The sequence below is a fragment of the Eriocheir sinensis genome, chromosome 15 (genome assembly GCF_024679095.1).
Source record: "Eriocheir sinensis breed Jianghai 21 chromosome 15, ASM2467909v1, whole genome shotgun sequence".
NCBI lineage: Eukaryota > Metazoa > Arthropoda > Malacostraca > Decapoda > Varunidae > Eriocheir > Eriocheir sinensis.
Window position 1 is genome coordinate 9,771,024 of NC_066523.1, and position 25,053 is coordinate 9,796,076.

The 25,053-nt window shown below is 43.8% G+C and overlaps 1 long non-coding RNA gene and 1 other non-coding gene across 2 annotated transcripts in view; one reads left to right on the forward strand and one right to left on the reverse strand.

Moving 5' to 3' along the window:
- The window catches only part of LOC126998890 (uncharacterized), a 124,055-nt gene extending 101,065 nt beyond the window's left edge, over positions 1-22,990 (forward strand). Inside the window, exon 4 of the long non-coding RNA XR_007753061.1 lies at positions 22,923-22,990. This is a non-coding gene — a long non-coding RNA (uncharacterized LOC126998890). The remainder of the gene's footprint in view (positions 1-22,922) is intronic.
- On the reverse strand, positions 6,221-6,292 carry Trnae-cuc (transfer RNA glutamic acid (anticodon CUC)). The gene has a single exon. It is a non-coding gene; the product is annotated as a tRNA-Glu (tRNA).
- Positions 22,991-25,053: the final 2,063 nt, after the last annotated feature.

Here is a 25,053-nt window from a genome sequence, read left to right on the forward strand (position 1 = left end):
CCCAGACAAGCTATACTTGCCCTTCTTTGATCCTTCCTTCTCGCTCTCTTTGTCCATCTCGGTATGATTCCCTTTCATTTCCACAGTCTCTTTCCCTGTGTTCATCCCTCTCCTTTCATCTCTCTCTTTGTGTCTCCTCTCCCTCCGTTTGCCCCTCTCTGTCTCCTTGCGTTCCTCCGTAGCTCTCTCTTTCTTCATCTCCGTCTATGTTTTATATCCCTGTGTTCTTACTTTCCCTCCGTTTCCCCCATTGTGTCTTTCCTTCTTCCTCCTTTTGTCTCTCTCTTCTTGTGTTCCTCCGTAGTTCTCTCTTTCTTTCTTCATCTCCGTCTGTTTTATATCCGTGTTCTTCTTTTTCCCTCCATTTCCCTCATTGTGTCTCTCCTTCTTCCTTTTGTCTCTCTTCTTGTGTTCCTCCGTAGTTCTCCCTGCTTCTTCATCTCCTATTTGTTCTATCCCCTCTCTGTGCCCCTCTCTTCTGCCTATTCCTCCTCTCCCCTCCCTTCTACTTCCTTTATCTTTCGTCTAATCCTTCACATTCCATATTTCCTGAAACCTTTGTCTGCGTCGCCACTCCATTCCCTCTCGTCTCGTCTATGGTTAGGCTTCTCAATAGACTTCTCCTTGACACGGTTCCGCCCTCCCCTTGTCTTCCGTCACTCATCACCTCTCTGTTCTCCCCTCCTCACTTTTCTCCCTGTCTGCCGCTCTTCACAAACCCTTCTATACGGTACCTTTCATGTGATCTCACCCCCTCCCTCCCTTTCTTTTCTACTGTTAATTCTCACGTTTTTATCCACAAGTTTTTTTTCTCCTCCACATCTTTATTTTTATTTCCCACGCTCTTCTCTACTACCATTTTTTCTCTTCTTTGAACCCCATTTTCCTTTCTTATTTCCCTCCATTCGCCTCCTCAGACCACACGTATTTCACTTCTTGAACCATTTCTAACCTTCCCTCGACCCTCACGCCTCCTCCCCCGCCTTCCCGCCCTCCTTCCCATCTCTCCGTCCCCTTATCAGTATGCCGCGGGTCCATGGCTTGTGATTTGGTATGCCGCTCCCTTTCCCTCCTTGGCACGGCTCAAAAACTCTTCTTCGGGTGACAGCTTCTCGACCCCTCTCTCTCTCTCTCTCTCTCTCTCTCTCTCTCTCTCTCTCTCATCTTTCTTTACCGTACTTAGTGTAAAAGGGTCAGGGGTGGTGGTGTGAGGCTTTAGGTGCGTTTGGCAATACGGGGTGAGTTGCGATCATGCCTTGCTCTTGAAGGGACCTGAAGGGTTGTGGGATAGAAACTGGAAAGAACTTGAGAGGCTGGGCCAGGGTGCGGTAGGGTATTATAGGTAGAGTTGGCGGTACGCAGCGAAGTTGAAGTGATATAGGGGTTACAGGGTTGAAGAAATGAAAACAAGCTGAGGCAAAGGTGAGGCTGGACATTCGCAGGTGTCTGAAGGGCTACATTAAGTTATGGAGTTGATAAAATAGACTTAGTTGGAGTTGGTGATACGTGGAAGCCACGCAGGATCACACGAATAAGATGAATAAGTGGGGATGAGGTGGTTACGAGTCTGAATCGAAATGGACGGACGGAATAAAGTCTCGAAATAGTCAGGCAAGGCAGGGTGCATGGGTTTGGCTGGTATAGTAGCGGCATATATAGGTCAGGCAGTACGATTTGGGGTAAAACGGTCGTGGGAAGACTGCGGGGCTAAAGGAGTAAGACGAGTGAGGGACGGACAGTAAGTGAGACAGGATGGGGTGAGTAGGTGAGACCAATTTATTTAGACCTTGGGTGGGACATGCACGCACGTTGGTAGGAAGGACAGGTAGGTCAGGCAGTACGATCTGGGGTTGCAAGTCCGTGAGAGAGATGCAGGCTTAAAGGAGTGAAACCAGCGAGGGACGAAAAGTAGGTGAAGCAGGCGAAGGCAGGATGGGGTGAGTAGTAGGGGCAGGCAGGCAGGTTGGTGGGGCAGGTTGGGTAGGTAGGGAGACAGGTCGGCCGTCCATCATCGTCTAGCTTCACCCAAAACTCTGAATCCTGTTACCTCCTCCCCGTAACTTCGAGAGGCGAGTTTTATTGCTTAGAATTGTCGTAACTTCCCTGGAACTTGCGAGGGAACAGCTCTAGAATTCCGTGCGTCCTTTCCTCTCCTCTCCCTTCTCTCCTTTCCCTTTCCCTTTCTCGGTATGTAGATCTGTGTCTGTCTTTCTCTTTGTTTGTTTGTTTGTATCTACCTATCTTTCTATCTTCATTTTCCTCTTTCCCTTTCTCTTTCTCTTTTTGTGTAGATCTGTTTCTGTCCTTGTTTGTTTGTTTGTGAATATCTGTCTGTTTATGTCTAACCACCACCTACCCTCCTCTCTCTCTCCTCCTCTTTCTATATATAGCTAATTTATAATCCGATTTCATGCACCTAGCACATGATTCATTCCGTGGTAATTCATTTTATTTCCAATCATACACAAATACACAAATTTTTGATAGAACACCAATTTACTTTTTTTTATCAACAAAATAACCCTTTTTTTCCCGAGCGCCAACCGACATCTACAATATTTCACCTAGCCCTATGTTGGCGATAGAAAAAAAATGATAAATGAGAGATGATTAAAAGTTAGTTCGTGTTGTATAAAGACGTTACGCTACGATATAGGTTAGCCGGAAGACGTATGGCGGTCGTCGGTCACCCAAACTATCACGGGGCAGTAAATCTTGAATCAGCATCCCATCTATTTTTATTTTTTTCTCGTATCTTCTTTCTTTTCTTTTTTCTTTGACTCTTTCTTTCGCCTGCTTTCCTCTTTAATTACTTTTATTATTTTATCTTTTCTTTCCTTTTTTCTTTTTTCCTTTTATTTTGCTCTTGTCACCTCGGCAAGGGCAATCCAATTTGTGTGTATGTGTGTGTGTGTGTGTAAGAGAGAGAGAGAGAGAGAGAGAGAGAGAGAGAGAGAGAGAGAGAGAGAGAGAGAGAGAGAGAGAGAGAGAGAGAGAGAGAGAGAGTCTTAATAAGGAAACTACGCTAACGACCCTTATAAACAGCCCTTTACACACACACACACACACACACACACACACACACACACACACACACACACACACACACACACACACACACAGCTCGAGTCCTCAATTATTTTTTTTATGGATGGGGTTCAAGTTAAGCCTATTTCCATTTATTCGTTACGGTTGGACTCTCCTGCTAACTAATCCTTTTTTATAATGATCGGATCCCACAGTTTTTACTACAAATACGCGGAAGCCAACGATAGGCGGTCTTTATGAGCAGAAAAAAAATATATATAACCTCTAAGCCTGCAATGTAAAAAGGAACAGGAGAATTAAAGCAGAGACCATTTATATTTTAATTACAGTGGTAGCGTTGGTGGCAGTTTTTCCTCGTTTTTAATTCTTTTTAAAATTTGTTGAGGATAGACTCAAGAAAAATGTTCCCCCTTGGTGCCACTCCGTAAAAAGAAATAGAGAAAAAAAACCGAAACGATTTTCAATTTAATTATAGAGGTGGCGTTGGTGGCACAATACTTTTTTTTAAGGAAAATTGTTTTAACCGCCCGCACCTAAACGCACTTCTGCACCTTCACAGCCCCGTCAGTAGGGCAGGATGGCAGGAGACACGCTGGCGACGAGGGCCAAGTCTTGCTAAGCTAATGGAGTATGTTCGCTTACTATCACGCACCGTTCCGATTACTTTTTATTTATTACAGTATAGGAAACAGCTCAAGGGCAAAAAAACAAATGAGAAAAGAAGCCCGCTAATCAGTGCTCCTACATAAGAAAGTATAAATGAGTGGCCAAATGAGAGGTCTTTGTTTATTTGTAATGTTTACATGCTCGTTGGCATGAGGGGCTATGGTTGGAGCCCGGCAGAGGAGCTAGGCTTCAGGCCATGAGGCCCTGCCTAGCTGGTCGGGGGGCACGGGTGCATCTTGCACCCGTAGCCGGAGCCGAGCGAGCAACTCTGCAGTCCATAAGCTGGCTCAAAGGCCAGGAGAGTTGCTCGCTCGACGAGTGCTGGCGTTCCACTGGAAAGAAAAAAAAGAGAGGTCAATTTCGGGTAGAGAGTACACAAATCAGGAATAAATCTAATCTCGAAAATTGAGTCGAGGAAGAAAAGAAATAGTGCACATGTCAAAATTTATTGTTTATCATTCTTTATCTTGACAATAGTTGATTTTTTTCATCTCATCAAGACTTCACCGACCTACAAAAAAAAAAAAAAATCCCCGCAAAAAGGCTGCTATTTCAAAGATAATATAAAGTTAAACCCAAACGAGACCTGCAATTTGGTCCCACAGGTGTCTTGATGCTCCCCTCCTGCAGTAGGTCAAATTCCGGGCAAGAACAAATGCAGAAAGTTCATCCGGAAAGTCTCCTGCGCTGCCCATCTGCTGGCCCGGGCGATCCTTCTCCCGGCAAAGAAAGCAGACCAGCGGCGGCGGCGGACCCAAGGCGGCGGGCGAGGAGAAAAAGGATGAAGAATGGCGTCATAAGGTGCGCCAGGTGCAGCGAGGTGAGGCGGAGAGCGGTGATATTATTTACGGCGGATATATAAGCGAAGATATAGATGCACATTGACCCTGAGATAGATAGGTGAATAACTGAAGCGATCCTTAGGTATAGAGATGAACAGATAGACAACGAAGGGTCTGGCGGATATAAGACTGCGGAGGTGTTCTTTTTATGGGTGTCTGCGGCGTGGGAGGAATAGCCGGGCTGCCTCGAATGCCTTGGTGGTGGTGGTGGTGGTGGTGGTGCAGGGGGTTGGGGGCACGGAACGAAAAAGCGGTGTGTGAGGGGCGCGCGAGGTGGGAGCTTCCAGTGGGATTTTTAATTAAAGCAATTAACCAACGGCGCGGACGTTCTTTGGTCATTTTGTGGAATTGCTCACTCATATTGATGATTTTCCTTATATGTTTTTAGTGCACTTCATAATTATGCCGCTCAGGAAATAATTTCTGCGTAAATGGTTTTCAAGGAACTCACCTGAGCCTTTGTCTTTTAATGAGTGTTTTTGACTGACATTTTTATTCACATCGTTTTTAATTGATCTTCAGTTCTCTTGCATGATCGTTTAGAAGAACACGTATGGTCGCCTGTTTCTTGGTGCTGTTGGTCGTCTCATTTTTTATTTTTTTTATACTCAGTAAGTCTTAACGTACTTATTGATTACGTGAAACACCTCCTTCATTATCTGTATCATTATTTTCTTTTCATGGACCACCACCAATGGCTACCTCTTGTCTGGCGTTCTTAATGTTCAAGCTTATCGCCATATATTTTACACGGCACATCAGTCTTTTTTATGAGAAACACAAAGGTGCACCTCCAATACAATTTTTTTTTTTATCAAATCTGCACTTTTTTTAACTCTCTCTCTCTCTCTCTCTCTCTCTCTCTCTCTCTCTCTCTCTCTCTCTCTCTCTCTCATACATTTTTTTCACCTAAATCTGCAAAAAACTGATTGGCAGCAAATATTCCATATCATGATAACTTCCCACTCTATTTTTATGCATTTTTTTCCATTGCCTCTCACCGCGTACTCACCAAATCAGCGGGGGAAAATATCGGCACACGTCCACCGCCACTTACAGATTTTTTTCATTACACTCAATAATCTTTTTTTCACGGACTCACCGTGCACAGCTGTTCCCTAATTTACGGGACCCCTTCGTGGCAATAAAAAAGAGGATGAGCCAGAACTATTTAGAGGGAGAATTCCTTGCAAATGGCGTATATCTTAGACTGTACTCATATTACTTTATGTTCTGGATTAAGATTTACTTTCTTGGCTGACTGTTCCTGCCATTCCAAGACGCGTCTCCTTTCTGCAGCGTCAAAGGCCCGGCGCTGGAGTCTTCTCATTGGTTCTTGTGGGTCCGGGCGTCGTCCACAACAATGTAAATATTGAAATTCTTGACATTGTTCCCAAGCCACGTGCGGCCTGACTGCGGAATGAGGGAGTGTCCGGCGAGGGTGGAGGGAGGGAGGGTGAGAGGGGGGCGGGCAAAGAAGTGGTAGGGAACGAGGAATGTGAGAGCAATTGATAAGATACGAGAGACAAAGAGAGAGTGTTTAGAGCACAACCCTTAGGCAACCCTTAAAAACAAAATCCGTAAGACACGTCCTTCCACCAGCTGGTTAGGTTCGCACGTGCTCTTGGCCGGCGTCCAACATGCCTAAAAATATGCTAAAAACTTTCCCGTGCCGGGAATCGAACCCGGGCCTCGCGGGTGAGAGCCGCGTATCCTAGCCACTAGACCACACGGGAGCTATAGTGAATAATTCAGTTGTTCATACAAATGCTCATCGGACATGTTTATGGGAAAACATTGTCTTGGTGAATGTGCTTACCTTTTCATGTATCTTTTAAATTTGGAAACTGAGAGCTGCCACAGATCAGTACTGCTAACGGGGTAACAGGTAAAGGTTCACGGCAGCAGTCACGTGACGTGTCGCCGCCACGCCGCACCCGCTGCCCGCGTGTGGCTTATAGCCGGGCATCGCCGCGGCGGGCCTGTGCTCGTTTATCACCGACTAATGATGCCGGTGCCAGGTTGTTTATTATTATCTACCCAAATTTTCACAACCTCAGAGGAGTAAATAAAATAAAAAAAAGTCTGCAGGAATAATTGCTTCCATTTATCTGTCGCATCACTCGAGTGTACTGAAAGCTTGTGGAAGGTTTGTTTACATGACCAGCGTAATCTATTTTTTCGTACCTAAAGTGTTTGAAATTTGCGTAAGGTTCCTGGCGCTTAAACGTTGTCTGTCTAGAGACGACGCCATCACTGCGCCGTCCTTGATTCCTCTGCTCCAGGAAGGCTTTGCTTCTTCTGAGCAGGGGGAGTAATTTACATTAAATATGTTAGAATTCATTCAACTTTTATATTCAGTGCTCATTCTAATTTATCGTCCATAAATCTTAGAAAATATTCATTTGACAAAAGCTCTGAAGACAGAAAAGTAACATGAAACAAAACATTATTTTTAAGGTCTTATTATTCCCGTATACTTTTCATTACTGGTCGTGATGGAGTGTATGCACCAGGATAACAAATTGTACACATCTGCTTCAGTAGACTCAGCGACCGGACCACACCGCCCGGCACTTTGCCGCTTACTAAACTTATCTTCCTGGGAATGCCGCATCTGACCCCACCGTCTCGAGTATCGTCTTTTCCGTCAGTTTACTTGGGATGAGGCTTTGCAAGCAGACTGGCGGAGACGCGGCAGGCGAGCACCTTGTCTCCATCAAGCTGCTCCCGACGCTTTAAGTACTGAGGCGATATCGGCGTTTCGGAAAGAATCGGTGATATCCCTGGCCACATACGGGGACACACACACACACACACACACACACACACACACACACACACACACACCGTCAGATATCAGATATGGACGCATGGTGAATGGAAGGCATCGTTAATGGTAACAAAGGAACGCTATCGCATTCTGTTGTGCTCCACCCTCCTGCTGCGTCTTCTCCTTGCACCTTCACCTTTCCTTACCACCTTAGAGCTGCCCTTCCTTCACCCCACCCGTCCCTCATGCGTCGCACCTGTCACATTCCCCTCCCCTCCTGCCTCCGCCACCTATCGTCTGACTGTCTCTGGGCTCCATCTCTCCGTCCCTCGCCTGTCACTTGCACTCCCTTGACACTTACCTAATGCCTTATCTCTACTACTCCATATTTTCTTATTTATAACAATATTTTTTTTTGTGGGGGTATTTACTTGGGTTATCGATGGTTGATTGATTGTTGTTTGGGCTTTATATTTCGGGTTATTGATTTTCTGCATGGGAAATAATGTTTATATCTTAAGAGACTTCCTTGCTAGCCGTCGTCATTCTTTTCTTCTCTCCAGGAAAAAAAAAACAGTTGAGCGAGTCTTAAAAGTTCTAAAGCAACACACTTTGCTTTTAATTTTCTTCCACTGGAATATTTTGCCCCCCCCCCCCCTTCTCTCTCTCTCTCTCTCTCTCTCTCTCTCTCTCTCTCTCTCTCTCTCTCTCTCTCTCCTCCCCCCCCCCCTTTTGTCTTTCCAGGAACAAGTCTGCGGTGTACATCTGCCACAGACAACCTTGGGCGCCCTTCGTGGTTTCAACAGTGTCATCATTTCCCTGAACGAACCAAGGGGCGCACAGTCGAGGAGGGATTTTTCCTCTCCTCCTCATTCCACATCTTTTATATATCCTGTAGGTTTATTTTGGTGGCTGAAAGCCCTGAAGTTGCAGTGCTTGGGTGCCCTCGATGTGCTTTGTTTCTGCTTCGGGAAAGTGAGCCCACGCACGCACTTACAAACACACACACACACACACACACACACACACACACACACACACACACACACACACACACACACACACACACACACACATGCCTTTGACCGCTCCAAAAGACCTTTCTTTAGGTATTCACTTTGAAGCAATTCTAAAAGTTCTTTAAATATCTCATGAAATATTCCTGAAAGGGAAACTGCTTATACTGGGTCGGTAACAGAAGACTTACTCTGTGGAGAAAATACACGAAAAGTTATATTTATACTATTTTATCTTTTTTTCATTAATTTTAATTTTACTAGTGCTATTTTTCGCAGTGGAAGATTTTTACTGTCGATTTGGACATTACGCTGCTCCATTTTTCACCCTGATTAAGTTTTTTTTTCTTACTAATCCGAAGCTGAATTTTTTGATGGGGTTTCCGTTACACATGAAAGCGTTATCCTTGGAGTTGTGGCTTGGCGGTCTTATTCACGTATTCCATCTTTGCTGTCATTCTTTTTATTCAGGAGTGATGCGTAAGATATTTTATTTGGTTGTTATTCTTTCGTTTCGTTGTTGTTTATTTTCTTGTTATTTTCTCGTATTTTTACTGTTTCCATTCTTGATGTTGTTTACTTTGCGCTTCGTCTTCCCATCAGTCAAACTTTTCTTCAGTTTTTCCTTCTTTCCTTTGTGATAGATTTTGTAACTTTGCCCGATGTGTTTCCTTCCTTCCTTCCTTCCATCATTCAGCAGAAAATGTTCCGCTGTTCCATTTTTCTCACTTTTCCTTCGTAATGGATCCACGTCTTCGTTTCCCTATTTTGTAACTTTGCCAGACGTGTTTTCTTTCCTTCCATCCTTCCTTCCTTCTTTCCTTCCATCATTCAGCAGAAAATGATCCACTGTTCATTTTTTTCACTTTTCCTTCGTAATGGATCCACGTCTTCGTTTCCCTATTTTGTAACCTTGCCAGATGTGTTTTCCTTCCTTCCTTCCATCCTTCCTCCCATCCTTCCTTCCATCATTCAGCAGAAAATATTCCACTGTTCACTTTGTTTCATTTTTCTTCGCGATGGATACTCGTCTTCGCTTCCCTATTTTCAGGACCCTGCTACATCATCTTATTACGACCGCCATTAGCTTCATTAACTCAGCATTCTATTTTTATCAGCTCATCTAATCCTTGCCTCCTCCCATCATTATTCCCGCTAATTCTGGTAACTCTATTCTCTCTCTCTCTCTCTCTCTCCTCATTCATATTTCATTTTAATCATCTTTCTCATTATTTTGTTTTCAGTCGGCGCTTGTCTGTTCTTAATTCATTCATCGTTTTCTTACTTCTTACGTTCTTTTCATCCTTTGTGGCTTTGCATGTTTGTTTTTGGTTTTGTTCATGCTCATCTTTTATCTGTTGTTCTTTGTCTTCATTTATCTTTCTTTCCTTCCCTTTTTTCTTTCCCTTTTCTCTTTCTTATATCAATCATTCTATTTGTCCATTTCTTTTATCTCTACTTGACATCATTTTTTTATTTGTGTTTATCTTGAATTTAATTCCTTTTTGTGCTTCAGTCTTAGTTTTCGGTTTCTCTAAATCCTCCTCCTTCCTTTGAAAGTGTCATGCTTTTTCCTTTAAAGTATCTCCCTTTTTTCATAACTTTTCTCCTATCGTTCTCATCCCTTACGTTTTCTCCTCTCCTCTTTTCTATTTTCTTCTCCTATCGGCTCCTGCCTTGTTCTCTTTACTCCCCTCTTTGTCTTTCCTTTGTCCGGTTTCCTTCCCTCAATCCCTCTCCACTTCAGTCTCCTTCCTTCCTTTATTCACTCCTCTCCTTCTGTTCTTTTCCTCTTCTCTCTCCTCTCTTCTATTTTCCTCCTCTATCCACTCCCGTCTTGTTCTCTTTCATCCCCTCTTCCTCTCTTCTTTGTCCCGTCTCGTTGTCATAATCCCTCTCCACTTCAGACTTTTCCCTTCCTTTATTCAGTTTCTCTCCTTCCGTTTACCTTCACTCTTGCTCCCTTTCGTTCCTCCACCCTTACGTTCTTCCTTCCTTTCTTTCCTCTTCACACCTGGCTCTCTCCCTCTAATGGTCACTTGAAACTGTCCCTCTCCCTGGTGCCGAGGGGAGAGTGGTAACCAGTGGACGGCCTTGTGGGGGTGTTGGAGGTGAAGGTAGTGCTGGTAATGGTGGTCAAGATGCATGGTTAGTAGTGGTGGTATTGATGGTGGTGTTCTTCTGTCGTGTGGGGGTATAGGTGGTAGTGGTGGGGATGGTTGGGGTGTTTATGATATGTTGTGGTGTTGGTGGTGTAGGTGTAAGGTGTCTGGTGGTATTCTCATGTCGTGTGGTGGTAGTGGTGGTGTTGATGTTGTTGTTTGTGGTATTGGTGGCGGGACAGCGGGTGAATGATTAGGTAAAGGTGACTGGTTGGTGGTATTGGTGGTGTGGGTGGAGGTGAAGGTGTAGGTAGTGGTGATAGTGGTATTTTTTTCTGCGGGGTAGGTTGTGATGGTTAAGGGTATGGGTATGGTATGGTATGGTGTTACTGTTAAGGATGATGAAGGTGATGGTGATAAATGATGACAATGGTGGGTGTTCACGCAAGAGTATGTAGTTAGCGTGTTTGAAGTATACAGGGGATAGTAGCAGTGGTAGTGAAGTGGAATGTACACCTGTAGAAGTTGTAGTCGTGAATATAGTGATGATAATGGTAGATAGCGCGGTAATAGTAGTAGTGGTATCAGCAGTAGTAGTGGTGGTGGTAGTCGTGGCGGGAATACTGGGTGGCGGTAATGTTGGCGGCACAAGTAATGGAGCGGCCATTAGTGTTAGTGGCAATGGGGATGTAAACGTTGGAATGGCCCGGCAGGAGGACACACGACGGGGGGATCTCTATACGGTGCACGGATTCTCGGGCGGCACCTGTAATGGGGTTTATGTGGCAGGTAAGTGTTTGGGAGGAGGCGGCCTTTAGAGGGGGGAGGGAACACCTGGGTACGCGAGCAGGTGTGCCCGGCCGGACGGGGAAAGGACGGACGTAGACGGTTTGCTTGGTGTAGGCTGGAGGCGTGTAGTGCACTGTAAACGTTTGTGTTGGCTTAGTTGCTTAGTTTCTTTTGATTTCGTTATGTTTTTCTCTCTTTGTCCCTTCATTTGTCTGTTTTCCCTATCTTTCTTCAATGCTGTCTATCTTAGTTTTTCTATTTATTCAGTGTTATTCTTTTTTATCTTTCGTTTTCTTCCCTTCTTTCTTTTATCTTTACTTTTCTTTTTCATTAACTTTTTCCTTTCTTTCGTTCTCTCTTTTTTTTCTACTGATCCTCTTTTTTTCAATTTTTCTCCTATTACTTCCTTGTAACTTTCTTGTCTTGAAAATATCCTTTCCTGTGATCTCTAAATTACCTTCATAGCGGCTCGTTTTTTTTTTAATAATCAGTGTTTAGTCTGAAGGAAACGTTGGATAGCATACGAGAAGCTTGCAGTTTCGAGATAGTGTATGTTATTCTGTATATATTGTCGACTTGGCTGCACAGTGTTTAATCCATAGGCTGTTTCAGTATCGATACAGACTGAAAAATGAATCGCGTTGGTAGTAGTGACAAGCCTCTATTACGATCCTGAATATTACAACAACTTGATTACATATCGTGCGCTCCCGCCAGAGGTCATTAGTTAACTAAATGGTTTCCGGGAGTTTCACTTAAGCTATCACAGTAATTACACACAAAGACACTCGGCTGCCCTCCGAAGCCGTGACGTCGGAAGTCGGCAAACAAGCTCCGGGGAGATGAAGTTTAATTGGACTAATCTTGTGAAGTCGCTCGTGCGTCTGTCTAAGCGGGGAAGGTGCAGGGGCGAGGCTGCCTGGGAGGGGAGGGAGGGGGGGGGGGGCGCTGCGGGAGAGCGACCAAGTTTAGCGTCGCCCTGTAATATCTGGAGCACGGGAGAAGGAGAGGCGTGAGTAGGAGGAGGGATAAGGCGCTGAAGAAGACGTAGAAGGAGAAGCAGCAGATGAAGATGAGAACAGAAACAGATGAAGAACGAAGGCCGAGAAAGAGGACAAAATCAAAAGCAATAGCGTCGTTCAGCAATATCTGGAGCACGGGAGGAGTAGAGGCATGAGGAGGAGGAAGGAGAAGGTGCTGAGAAAGACTTAGAGGAGGAAACTGATAAAGCAGACGACAGAAACAGGTGAAGGAATAAGAACAACAAGAAGGACAATATCACGGCGAGGCATGAGTAGGAGGAGGGATGAGGCGTTGAAGAAGGCCTAGAGGGAGAAGCAGAAGATAAACATGACAAAAACATATGAAAGAGGAAGAACGAGAAAGAGACGAGTACAAAAGCCATAGCGTTGCCCCGTAATATCTGAAGCACGAGAGAGGCAGAGGCATGAGTAGAAGAGATACCAAGGCGTTGAAGAGGAAGCTGATGAAGATGAGAATAAAAGCAGATGAAAAAGGAAGATCGAAAAAGAGGACAAGATAAAAAGTAATAGTGTCGTTCTGTAATATCTGGAGCACGAGAGAAGGAGAAGCATGAGTAGGATGAGGGATATGGCGCTGAAGAAGAATTAAAAGGAGATGCAGAAGATGAGGATGATAAGAAAAGTAAATGAAGGAGGAAGAACAAGAAAGAGGACAAGATAAAAGCAAAAAGAAGAAAAACGCGAGTGAAAACAAAAATTGAGAAGGAAATACAGGAAAAATAAAAGCGGAAGGAAAATGAAAAAAAATAGATGAAAGAGGAAAACAAGAAAGATGAGAAGACCAAATGCAAGAACAAGAACATGAATAAGAACAAAAATAGAGAAGGAAATACACGAGAAGAAAAAAATAGGAAGGTAAATGAAGAAAAATAGATGAAAGAGGAAAACAAGAAAGATGAGAAGACCAAATGCAAGAACAAGAACATGAATAAGAACAAAAATAGAGAAGGAAATACACGAGAAGAAAAAAAATAGGAAGGTAAATGAAGAAAAATAGATGAAAGAGGAAAACAAGAAAGATGAGAAGACCAAATGCAAGAACAAGAACATGAATAAGAACAAAAATAGAGAAGGTAATACATGAGAAGAAAAAAAAAATAGAAAGGAAAATGAAGAAAGTATTGGGAGGGGCAAAGCTGATAAGTATTTCTGGATGAGTGTCAGCAAAGTCAGTGGCGGCCTTGAATAATAGCGCCAGGGTGTGTCGCTTCACTGACGGCAAAGATGGGAGGTGTTCGTGTTTTAATCATGTATTCAGCACAAGATTCATTTCAATACTTTGTGCTCAGCCTTGTTCTCCGTCTCGTGCTCCACCACCAATAAATGCGTACATAATGCTACAACTTCACGCTCACTAATTGGAGTGTGGATTTGTGCTCGTAACAATGCTGCAGAATCTACAGTTTATCTTGGTTCTAGATAAAGGGAGTTTAGCGAGACTACATACAATACCAATTTGTAACTTTGGTATCGGTTTATTTTATTTTTTATGTGAACGTGTACACAATAATGTTGTATCTGATTTAGATTACAAACCTCTCGGGTTATATATTTATCCCAAGAAGAGACACGTGAGAAGACATTCGTTTAAACTTACCATATACGAAATTGTAATCCGTCTTGGGGTTAATGATGTTGGTAATGAAGACCATAACTTACCATGTAATGAAAGGTGGATGATATAGTAAAGCAATCGCTATTTCTATCGTTTCTTGTGAAACTATCATCATTAATACAGCTGAGATAAACAAAATAATAAACTGTGTTGGCATTTGTTTCTACATCTGATATGCCGTTTAGTGATGACCAACAGACCTAAAATGGCTAGATCTTATTGGCCAATCCGACGCCAAGTGGTGCATGAGTTTTAGTGTATACAGTGCAAACAAGTAGGATAACATTTTTGACTGATTTGAGTGGAAACGGAAGGAGAGTTTTCCTGTCTCTAGAGAAAACAGCTCCCTCTGTCGCGTCATCTTTAGAGGCAACAACTCCCTGCCTCGTGTCCTAAGGAAGTGTTGTTGACTTAACGTTAAGCTGAGCCACGAGGAGACTGATTATGCAGCATTATTCACGACGACGAGGCCCCGGGCGGAGGCGCTTCCTGGCACCACCATCACAGTCTTGTTTTAGTCCACCCGGCGAGGCAAATGTATGTGCATATATTGGCGTGTGTGTGTGTGTGTGTGTGTGTGTGTGTGTGTGTGTGTGTGTGTGTGTGTGTGTGTTTATGTGTTTACTACCTTTCATGTTTACTTTGAATATGTTTGTGCTTGTATGTTGGGTGATATACGCTTGCTTTTTACGTTCTGATATCAACTAAATTTATCTAAAAAAGAAAAAAAAAACATTATCCGTACATTGATATCTCTCGTAACCTAAGTATAACAGTCTATGTAATGACCTTCAACAACAAATTAGTCGGCGACCCAAATCCCAGTTCACGTTCTCCTTCGTTAATTTATGTAAAGTGGAATTACATAAACAATGAAAAGGAATTAAAGTATTACGCAAGGAGTCGTGTGTTAGGGGCATAACAAACGGGAGAGGGACGATCCTCGGGAGGGGAGACGAGTGGAAAAAGGCGGTAATAATAGAGTAGGATGGACGTGCGTGGCAGAGAGAGAGAGAGAGAGAGAGAGAGAGAGAGAGAGAGAGAGAGAGAGAGAGAGAGAGAGAGAGAGAGAGAGAGAGAGAGAGAGAGAGAGAGAGAGAGAGAGAGAGAGAGAGAGAGAGAGAGAGAGAGAGAGAGAGAGAGAGAGGAGAAGAGAGTTGAATTGACAGAGACAAACAGATAGATAGATATAGAAAGACAGACACAGACAACTAGACAAATAGAAACATAAACAGAGAAAGACAGACAGAAACAGACAGAGACAGAAAAGTAGAGGCAAACAAATACAGAAAGACAGTAACAAAGAGACAAACAAGCAGTATTAGACAAAGAAACACAGATACACAAAACAAACACGAAAAAAGAGAAAACAAGAAGACTGGGGGCGGGTTTGTGTCCCTCCATGGTCATTTCCACTAACAAGGTGTCCTAAGCCTTTCTCACGGAGAAGAAAAAAATACAAAAATACTGTGTTTCAATTTTCTTAAACAGTTCCTCTCTGTGCTCCTGTGCTTTACAAATGTTCAACCTTTTATCCGGGAAGCGCTAAGGTATATGGCATTGAATAAAGCGCCTTTGATCCGAAAGAGAGGAAAAAGCGACGCCGAAAAAGGTTGGCGGACACGGACCCAGGAAAGAAGAGGTAGGTAGAGAGGGGAATGGAGGATAATCAGGGAAGGCGGTGCATACAAAGAACTTTATTAACATCGCATTAGCCTTGATTAAGAGCTCCACTTCCTCCTTTGTTATCGCAGCGACGAACTAACTGTATTAACGTCCTCATAAGCTCCTTCCAAATCCGCGGGTGTTCGGGGAAGTGGTAATTGCATGCCCACCAGAGTCCGCGGCGGTGAAAGGTGAGGCCAGGTGAGCGGAAAGAATGCGTCGGGGGAGTTTCTTTCCTCCTCGGCGATTACCCTCAAGAAATTCGTTCAAGTCCGCCGCATATAATTAGAGAAACTTTGGAAGATAGAGAGTTTTAAAAGTCGCTTCGAAACTTTATAAAGGGACGCCTGGCTTCTTGTGTGGAATTGAGTGTGTTTAATGTGGTGGTGTGTCTTCGTGCTGGTGGAGATGGAGGTGGTGGTGGTGGTGGTGACCGTGATCCGTTTAATGTCTTTCCTTTGTACTGTGTTTTGTCATGTTGTTGGTAATGTTGTTGTTGTTGTTGTTGGTTGTGGTGGTGGTGGTGTTCTTGCTATTTTCATAACTGATGCAGCTTTTGTTACAAATATTTTGACCCCAATATTCTAGTATCATTAATTAACGGCAGCAGTAGTAGTAGAAGTAGTAGGGGTCGTAGTTGTGTAGCAGTAACAGAAGTAGTAGTAGTAGTAGATATAGAAGTAGTAGTAGTAGTAGTAGTAGTAGCAGATAGTAGTAGTAGTAGTAGCAGTAGTAGTTCATCTGTGATAGTTCATTTTTTCTTACTTCGTTTTTGATGCAGCCTCCCACATGTCTGGCGGAGGCTGCTGTGAGTCTGTGGAATGGTAGGCCAGAATTCAGACAGTCAGTCATACATTTATTCATCCACTCACACATTCATGGAGGGATACGATTTTTGCCCCATGAATCAGTTTTTTATTTTTCCGGCCTACCATCCCCGCTCTCTCTCTCTCTCTCTCTCTCTCTCGTTTCAACTTTGTCACTGAGCTGAAAAAGATGAGTGGTGGGAAATGGACGAAATTCGGAAAGTCTCAAAGTAAAAGAAAAGGAGGAAATAGCAATGATGATGATGATGATGATGATGGTGGTGGTGGTGGTGGTAGTTGAGGTTATTATGTCAAAAAGAAAAGAAAATAAGAGAGAGAGAGAGAGAGAGAGAGAGAGAGAGAGAGAGAGAGAGAGAGAGAGAGAGAGAGAGAGAGAGAGAGAGAGAGAGAGAGAGAGAGAGAGAGAGAGAGAGAGAGAGAGAGAATGGGGAGAGAGGGAGAAAGGAAGAATATTATAGGAACAGAAACACATTATTAGGATAAAGGGCGAATCATACGACTGATTGAACAGGGAATGGAAACAGGACTCGTAGATATCTTGAAGGAGGAGGAGGAACTAGAGGAAGAGGAATAAGAAACGGGTAGAGGTAGAGAAGGAATAGGAGGAACAGTTTCAGGAAGAGGAACAGCAATACGTAGGCGGACAAGAAGGGTGGTATACAATTGGTTCAGTAAAAGAGAACAGAGAGAGATGATTGGAAGTGGAAGCAACGAAGGAACGAAAAAGATAATCCCAACACAAGAGAATGACAAAAAAGAGGAGGATGTACTTATTTCAGGAAAACAGGACAGAGATGAGAGGAACTGGAAGAAGCAAAGATGCGAAACAGACAATAACTGCATGTCACAAGAGGGCGCTGTGAAGGAAAGGAGGGAGGCTCTGTATACAATGTGAGTTCTTGGTCTTCATCTCCCGTCAACCCATCACCTTCACGACGCTGAGGGGAAGGGGGTATGGGTCTACGGCCGTCTATAAAGCGTTCTTGTTTCTCCCGCCCCCCCCCCCCCCCCTACACACACACACACACACACACACACACACACACACACACACACACACACACACACACACACACACACACACACACATGAATAGGACATAACGCAGTAGGTGAATTAATTACCTGCCTGTAATGTGTTTCTTTGTATTCCTTATCCACTTCTCTTTCTCCTCGTCCTCTTCATTTATAGTTGTAGCTGATGTTCTTGATGTTAGTATTTTCTTTGTTTTCCTTTTTTTTCTTTTTCTTCTTTTTCTTCTTTTTTTTTTGCCTCTTCTTCGTCCTCCTCGGTCTTTCCACTATTGACACTCTTACCCTCTTCTTTCCATCTCCACCAGTGAATAAATATTTTCCTCCACATCCTCTTCATTCTCGTCCTTTCGTACCCGTCTTCTTCATCTTCGTCTTCGTCCTCGTCGTCTTTCTCATCCTTTTTCCTCGATAGTCTCTCCTGACAGTAATTGACAACTATTCTTCGTCAGCAGAAAGTTATTTAGAGTGTTCTTGGGATCTACAAAGAAGTGTGTGTGTGTGTGTGTGTTAGAGAGAGAGAGAGAGAGAGAGAGAGAGAGAGAGAGAGAGAGAGAGAGAGAGAGAGAGAGAGAGAGAGAGAGAGAGAGAGAGAGAGAGAGAGAGAGAGAGAGAGAGAGAGAGAGAGAGATTTTATAACTAACACATTTTTTCAAAGAGGTGCTCATAAGAGGTTAATAAAAGCAAGCATCACATTTGTTATCCTCGCCGCCTCGTTTATCCGACACTAACTTTCAAGACCAAAATCGTTAACTCTGAGTATCTCTTTTGTTTTGCGTTGTTTGGTTTTGTGCCAATATCTTAGTGATTCAGGGTGTATATATCTCTTTTTACAGAGTTTTGCACCTGAGAATGTCAAGCTCATCATTTAGTTTTGATTCGTTAGTAAAGATCAAGTGCCGTTTTAGCGTCTTCAGGAAGCTTAGCAATAAGTATACATCCTAAGCTTATTGATATTTTAGTCTATTTCTATCAGGAGAGAAATGTTCAAAACGCACCAAAGCATCTCATTAGCATAGTTAAAAGTACTTTATTCCCTTTTGTATTTTGATTTTGATAATGATGGTTGGTTCTTCAGAAGGCTGGTTAATTTTTGCTTTCTGTTTCAATCAATTAGGTGAAGCTTTCGTGTGCTTTTACATATATTTTCTCTCAATGTGTGATGGAATAAATGACTCACAATTTCTTGCATAGATTCTGGGCGGTTTGGTCTTCAGCTGTCCAAGAGAGTGAACGCTTGGTGTATCTTTAAGCGTTTATGCATTCATGGTCATCATCCCCTGGCGATAAATTATAAACCTTGATTAGACATTAAAATTTGATAGGGGTGTTATAGTATGAGAGAGAGAGAGAGAGAGAGAGAGAGAGAGAGAGAGAGAGAGATAATGCTATACAATAAATAAATAAAAAAATGAGCAGCTAAATATATATTGCAAAGATACACTCCATCTCGTCCTCTAACTCCTCCTTCTCCTCCTCCTCCTCATTTACCCTGCACTTACCTCCTTCTCCTCCTCTATCTCTCGTCTTGAAGTTCTCAGGGAAGACCTCGTTAAAAAAGTCTAAGGAAGTAAACTGCAAGAAGTAAATGGTGGCTGAGACGTGTATATGCATTAGTGCCGAGAGTATGCGATTAGAACCAATTTCAGGAGTCGAAGGGAGTCTGACGCCCACCACCACTATCTCCTCTCCTCCCTCTCCCTGTCCCTCCCTCCCTCTCTCACTCCTGCTGAATCTCCTCCATTTCCTGTCGGGAATGTTCCTTTCTCCTCCTCCTGAACACTGTCGCCCTCCTTGAATTTAACCCTCTGTCTCCCTTCTCTTCATCTCCCTCTCTCCCTGTCCCTCTCCTTAACCCTCTCTCACTCTCCCTGCGCTGAATCCTCTCCATTTCCCTGTCGTGAATGTTCTCCTTCTCCCTGTCCTGAACTGTCGCCCTCTCCTTGAATTTAACCCTCTGTCTCCCTTCTCTTCATCCTCTCCCTCTCTCCCTGTCGCTCTCCTTAACCCTCTCTCACTCTCCCTGTGCTGAATCCTCTCCATTTCCTTGTCGTGAATGTTCTCCTTCTCCCTGTCCTGAACTGTCTCCCTCTCCTTGAATTTAACCCTCTGTCTCCCTTCTCGTCATCCTCTCCCTCTCCTTTCCCATAACCCTCTCCCTTTTTTTTGCCCCTAACCTTCTCCCTTTCTCTAACCCTTTCCCTCTCTTCTCCTTCCTCTCTCTCTATTCCTTCCTCTAACTCTCTTCCTCTCAGTGCCCGTAACCCTTTCCCTCTCCCTTTCCCTCCGCATCTCCCTTTCCCTCTGCCGATGTGGATGGGAATATATTTCGATCCACTTGACCCTGGCGCAAATCCCTTGGCCGTGGACTCAGGCACACGTGGAGGTGGAGGAGGATGGGCGGAGGAGGAGGTGGAAGAGTTGATAGAGGGCAGATTAGGCTATGCTCTCAACCACCCCCTTACACACACACACACACACACACACACACACACACACACACACACACACACGCACACGCACTTCATCCCCAAAGCTTCTTGCAGCCTTAGTTTTCACAGGGCCATTAGCTTCACATCCATTAGCTAAGGACGGGAGGAAGGTTGTGATAGGGGGGCCAGATGACATTTCTCAAGAGCTTTTCCCTTCATTTGGTATTCGTATTGATGAAGACAAGAGGGAGGTAGAGCTAAAAGGAAAACCAGAAGGAATAAAGGAAATAATAAAAAATAAAATAAAAAGGACAGTAGTATGTAAACAACCGAAAAGGACTCACACAGAAGGGAAGGCAACAGAAAAACAATTGTTTTATTATTGTTATTCATACGCCTCCGTGGTCTAGTGGTCAGCGTGTCTGGCTTCGACTCCGCGGGCCCGGGTTCGAATCCCGGCCCGTGCAGTCGGCATGCAGCTCACCCAGCTGTTCATCCTCCCTCTCGGGCTGGTCGATAAATTGGTACCTGGGGTAACCTGGGGAATGTAAATTGTGGTAACCCGGATGTCACACTGGCCCTGTGTCCCGGGGTAATGGGCTCCCTCCCACCACAGGCTCAAGGGCCAATGTTACGGAGATGAACACCGATGCCACGCGCTTCTACAGCGTATGCCCGCAACTTTACCTTTTACTTTTATTATGAGTCTGCCTGCTTTGACGATCACAATCGTCAAACATTTCAGTAACTACTTGAACAAATTAAAGCACTCGCTCTACGTACGCACCAGAACCTTCAATTCAATCCCGTCGCAACGAAGTACTCTGTTGAGTTATCCGTGTCGAGTTTCTGCAGGTACTTCAGTATATCGTTTATATATTATGCCAGTTTCCAGGGGCGTGATCCCTCACCGTTGTGTCACCCTGCCTGTTCTTGACCGTGAATACAGAAGCGAAATTCCTTTTCGGGATACCGACCTTGTCTACTTCAGTCTTAAGACTGAGGTGTCTAGTGTCTTGTATTAGCACACCACTTTCGTCTGTTAAGGAACTAATATTTGCTTATCGCTTTCGTCCACCAGGGAACCAATATTGTTTTTTTTTTTTTCTGCCTTTTTTGTTCTTGTATGTGTCAAAAACTTATTTTCCTCCTCTTCCTCTCCCTTGATGTATTCTCGTCGTTCTCCTAACCTCGTCCCATTTCTTCTCCTTTTCACGCTGTTCCAACCCTCAGCTCCCCCCTCGCCCTCGTCCTTCTAGTCCTTCCCCTCCTTCCCCTCACCCCTCCTCCTCCTCCTCCTCCTCCTCCTCCCCCCCTCCTCCTTCTCCACTTAAAACTTAGCTTCCTGAACATGGCGCGCTGCCGTGTTTGTTCACACTTAAGACTTTACTACGGTTCATTATTTTCTCTTGCTTGTCTTATCTTCCTCCCTTTCTCTCCCGCTTTTCCCTTACTTTCCTTTTCCCCTTCATTAGTCCCCGTGTCCGCCTGGCTGCATCCTATTACTATTATCTCATTATCCCATCTCAGTCTCCAGAATCCTTTGAATGTCTTCTATAATCTTATTTTTCTCACTTCCTATCCAACTTTTTTTTTCATTCCCCTTCCATTTTTTCCCTCTATCCATCATTCCTCTTATCCCCGTCTTTTTCACCTTTCCTTTTCCTTTCCATTTTCTCTTTCTACCTGTTTTCATCTTACATTTCCTCTCTGATATATTAATTCTCCGTGTTTTCTGGTGGCTCCTTTATGTGTGTGTGTGTGTGTGTGTGTGTGTGTGTGTGTGTGTGTGTCTGCCTGTGTGTCCTTGCCAGTTATCGCGCTCCTCATTATTTTAGTTGTCATATTCTTTGCTGCACTTATCTTGTCTTTTTCGCCTAATTCATCCTCGTCTTCCTTTTTCGCGTCTTCCCCCGCCATTCAAATACTTAGATAATGCAAACTAAAAAGTCCTTTTTCCTCAAACACACAAATACACACACACACACACACACACACACACACACACACACACACACACACACACACACACACGTCGATGTAAATTATTCTTTCCCTTACGCTCATTACTCCCTCATTCATGCGCCTGTCTCGATTAGATAAATATATATGTATTCCTCTCGTCTTTTTCTCCCTCTTCATTTGTCGTGTTTCCCCTCCCACACGCTTTCAATCGTCATCGTTCTCGGTCAGTATATGAAATCGACGCTTACCCTCACCCATAGTTAATCTTAATCAGACTTTCACTCACACATACACAAAACTGAATAAGCGTAAGTCATCCCCATATATGAACTAATGAAGGGGGTGCTGATGTGTGCCCTTATCTTTCCTGACTGCCTTAAATTTACCTGTTGGAGAATGGTGAGAAAAAAATGTTTAGCCTTATAAATTTAGTTGCTGTTTGAAGCTGGGCAGTGTGTGATCTTTTTTTCTTTTCTCTTTATTTAGGTTTATCTCGAGTTTCCCTTTTTTTCAGACACGTCCACCGTAGTTTATTATATGCCCCTGACTCGCGGATTTTAAAGTGTGGGAAAGGAGGAGCATAAAACGATAATTCTGTACATTATCGGTTGATTCATTCTCTTACATAATTCTTTCCTCAGGTTATTTATTGCAGTTAAAGAGCTTCCTGTCTGATGCGTGTTATTGTTGTTGTTTTGCTTTCTCTTGGTTTCTCTCTCTTTTTATTTCTGTTCATTCTCTTTTCAGTTTTTCTCTTCTATTTTTTTTTCGTGTGTGTGTGTGTGTGTGTGTGTGTGTGTGTGTGTGTGTGTGTGTGTGTGTGTGTGTGTGTGTGTTTCTTTCCTCAGGTAAAATATGGCAGCTAAAACGCTTCCAATCTGCCGCGTGGTATCGTTGTTGTTTTTCTTTCTCCTTTTTTCTCTTTTTTTTCTTTTCATTCTCTTTCCACTTTTTCCCTTCGTTTTTCTCCACGTTTTTATCTCTCCAGGTATAGAGAACTGAAACACAACACTTCACTCAGTACGTCATCCTTGTGTTTACGTTTTCTTCAGTTTATACAGAAGAATTTGCAATTATAGGTACGTTTTATTTTTGTTTCCTTCTTCAGATTCCTTCGGGGGCGCCTGGGTCCGCGCGCCCAACCTCTGCCGGCGCCCTTCATTAAAAACAGGTGAGTGATGCTCCGCCCGTGTGTGTACAAGCGACATAAACAGCCTCGCCGCGCCCTACAGTGTTTGCGCCTCGAACATAAACACGGCGGCCGCGCGGCCTCGGGGGTCGGCCCTGACGTCTCTGTCGGCCAAGACGGAGGCGCAGCCTCTCGTATGCCTTCCTATCTTGCCTCTGCTTCCTGTCTGCATCTCTTCTTCTTTATTTACATCCTTCCATTTTTTTTCTCTCTGCTTCCCGTGCTTCCTTCCTTCTTTACATTCTTCCTCTCTTTCATTCTTCCGACTCTTTGTCATTTTTTCATTTTTCTTTATTCATATCTTTCTTTTTTTCCTTCTTTCCTACTTTCTTCCTTCCCTGCTTCCTGTCTGTCTACCTGTTATCCTTTTTTATATTTTTTTTTTATTTCCTTCTCTCTCACCCTCTTTCCTTGTCGCCCTTCATCTTCCTTGCTTGCTTTCCATATCTTTTCCTTCCTTCTTCCCTTTTTCCTTCCTTCCTTCCTTCCTTCCTTCCGTCCTTTCTTTTTTTCCTCCCTTTTCCTTTATTTTCTGGACACTTTTTCCCCCTTGTTCCCTTCCCACTGTTACCCTTGCCTGCCGTTCCTTCATTCCCTTCATCACGCCTGTGTTTGCCCGCCTCTTTGTTCCCCTCCCTGGTTGCCCTCTTCAATCACCACCTTGCCTTACACAGTGCTTCCATGTTTCTCCTCCCAACAACCTTTCCCTCTCCTCCCCATGCACTTCACCTTCTTCTGATTCCCTTTTACACCATGTTAGGGAAATTACTGTCCCTTAGATTAGGTTTAAAGATATTATTTCTGACACTGATGTGGAGTTTTGCGCGAATAATCGACATGAGATCTTCCGTGATAACATCCACGAAACACCTTTGAAGTGTATATTCATGATTTCCCTTCCCGCTGCTCTATATCCTAGTTTACCTCAGGGTTAAGAGAGGCAGAGCTCTCTTAACCCTGGTTTACCTCACCTCAGTGGAAATTAGTGTCTCGAACAGTGTTAGAAAAGATTATATCTGACAGTGAGCTGGAGTTTATCAGGAGTTAAAAGGAAGACAAGCAGAGATAGTTTACGATAACATCCATGCTCGCTCTTTGATGTGTATCTTAATTAAGCCACCGCCCGTGATCTCGCCGACACTCGCCTGGTGCTGAACGCAGAGGAAGGTTCGCGCGGTGCAGGTCTTTCGGCCGTACCATAAGGTAACCTCTTCGTCCATTTTCTCCTACCATAATACTCAAAGGTTTTTTTCCGGAGGGGAAGAAAAGGTGTTGAAGGGCGACATAGTTGGAATCTGGCAAGGTGTCGAGAGAGGAACATCTTCGTCAGCCTCTTCGCATATTTTATGCGTCAATCCTGCATTTCTTTCATTAATATAGTAGTAAATGATCCAGGAATTATACTAAAACTTATTTGATCTAATATGAATCCGCAAAAGTTTTTTTTAAATAAATTATTTAAAATGTTATTAAAGACATTAGGGCTGTATCATGATTTTTAACCCTTGCCGTGTCAACACACCTGCTTGATTAACTCGAGCAGGTAGTCTTTTGCCATAGCTCCGATGGGGCTCGATCACTTCTCTAACGTCTCCTTGCTTGACGGGATGGTAGCGAGGGGCAGAGAAGAGGTAGGAGCGGGCACTTATGGACTCCTGGGCTGACCAGGATCCAGAGAAAGATATTCTCTGGACCCTGGGGCTGACTGCGTGGAGCGGTGGAGGGGTGGAAACACGGGCCGCGCAGGGATGCCAACCTATCACTCACGCTATGTACGCAATTATACATATATATTTACCATTCAGTCAACCATTTTATTTGGTATAATCACCAAGGTATAATCACACTATATAGTATAATCACACTAATGTATGGAAAAAGTTTCAATTATCAAGATATCCATGTTGAGGCGTTTTCAGAGGCTACCAACCCAACTCGAAGAACCTCTATAGCGAGGGAAGAGGTCGAGGTCAAGTTAGAGTGCCCAGGAGAAAGGGGATACCGTGTAAGGGAAGAGGAAGAGGAAGGTGGTGGGGGAGATGTATGGTAC